The sequence below is a fragment of the Vigna radiata genome, unplaced genomic scaffold, assembly GCF_000741045.1.
Source record: "Vigna radiata var. radiata cultivar VC1973A unplaced genomic scaffold, Vradiata_ver6 scaffold_7, whole genome shotgun sequence".
Lineage (NCBI taxonomy): Eukaryota > Viridiplantae > Streptophyta > Magnoliopsida > Fabales > Fabaceae > Vigna > Vigna radiata.
In genome coordinates, this window is record NW_014543262.1 from 2549485 (window position 1) to 2551913 (window position 2429).

A 2429-nucleotide genomic window follows, 5' to 3' on the forward strand; every position below is an offset into this window, starting at 1 on the left:
AAATGCCCTATTGCTAAGACACTATTCTTGTCGCTTAAGTGATGTGTATCATCACTAAAGTGACTTACTTGCTATTCTTGCATGAATAAAATTGAAACACTTATTTATACAACATTGTTATGACACTAATGTCATGACAAATTATTCAAACAATATTTTTTTGTAACTTAAGTGAGGAAATAAAGAAGGGTTAGTAAAACTTTCCTTATTTAAAATACTATTGGTCTCTCTCATTACTTGCTGTAGTAATATTATGTTTTTTTTTAATATCTTTCATGTTAAATATATATATATATATATATATATATATATATATATATATTTATTTATTTATTTATTTATTTATTTATTGAATTTGTGGTTTGTAGAATTAAGTACATGAAGCCATTACTAAGTGAAGATACTCAATATAGTCATACTAACGTTTAGAGAATTCAAGAAATTTGAATATTGAAAACAGTAATTTGCATCTGATATGCTAAGAAGTTAGAGTTTATGGCTTTGATTAAAGGTGATTTATTAGTACTACAATATGTTACTAGGTTTAAATACCTATTTAAACTTTATACCGAAGCTTGGAGGTATAATAAGTGTTTTTGAATGAGTTTACGAGATAAAAAAAAGTTGTCATTCCTTCATCTATCGAAGACTTTTATGCTTTGGTTTGCATATTAAGTTCAAATTTAATATATAATTATAATAATTCTTTTAATTCAATTTGAGATTTAAAAAAGTGGCATGTTAATAAAATTGATTAAGATCTTCCGTCCACCTAATTATGTTTGGTTAGATCATCACATATGTGACATCCCAATTATATAGAAAGACATACATAATCAAGATGTCATCATGCATAATATAGGAAAGCAGTCAAGAGTAATTAGGATTACAATCATCCTTAGAATAGTATGGAATTGAAAACTAGAGTACTAGAGTTTCTCCCTAGAAATTACAAAGAATTTAAAAACTTATAACATAATAAAGTTTCTTCAAAATATCCTTGGACAAGAGAATTAAAGCCTAGAGAACTAGGCAGCAACACTGTCTTCCCCATCAAGAGTTGTTTCCAGAGTATCCTCCTCGCCATCTGCTCCCATCCAAGTGGATGATCATCGCAAAAGAAAACACATACAACATGATACAAACACAAGCAAGCAAGGGTGAGTTAATTATATAAATAAGACAACATGCATCAGATTACTCATGTGACCATACAAAAGTGGACTAAGGACAAAACATGATTAAAACACACAACCTAAGCATGTTAATTTCTAGACCTGACTCGTCCAGACTTTAAAATGATAGTCGGGCTATGGCGAGTCTTGCACCCGTGGTGACTTATGAAACTTGGGTTCCCCACCCTGCCACACTCACGAGGTTAGTCCGTTCCGGGCCTTGAGGCATACTGGGAGCCCCCAAGACTAAGGACCTCCTGCTACTCCTCACCACATGGTTCAACCTCTCTAAGTGAGTATGATTGACCATTGGAGCGTCAGAATGACTCCCAAGGCTGAGCCCCTACTTTCATTTTAAAACACTAAGGATCTCACCGAGAGATTCTACATTTACCACCACCAACACACTATAAATCATGTTTTATTCCTTCCCAATTCACATACTTTTGATACTACCATAACCATTTATACTGTTGTACATTAAACTTCAAGTCATGCTTCTTAAACCAAGTAACTATCTTTTAATTAACCATAAAACAAAGAACAAACAAAAAGAAACTAGAACTCCTTTTCTAATTTTTCCCCACCACTCTTATTGTTATTGCTGACAAAATAATAAGTATTCTAACAAAAAATGTAATACTCAACTTAATAATTTTAATATACATATATTTTATCACAATATACTATTAAATAAAACTAACCTATTAAATGTCTATACAATTATATATATGTATATTCGTTACATAATAATTTGTATATAAGTTACATATTATCATATAACATATATTATTATATAATATGAAATAACCTACAGAAAATGAACAAACATCGAATATAATATATAATATATAATATATAATATATAATATACTATTACCAATCTTACTCAATACTTAAAACCAAAAATCCTGCAACATACGTAATCCACACTTTTGTTTCCTAAATTTCAAAACATAATTACTTATACTAGTATTACATAATATAACTTATATAATATTTAAAACACAATTACTTTATACTTACATTACAGTTTATAACTTATATAACATTTCAAATACTCTTTATAAAATATGAGAATATAATATAATATAAGCTATATAAAAAAAAGAAACCATGAATACTACACTAGAATAAAGTTCCTACATCAGCGACCAAAGAAATATATATTACGTGACTTAAACCAGTGAAACAACCAAATATACTGCATCATAAAGCAACGTAAGGATTGTTGAACCAATCCCAATACCGAAT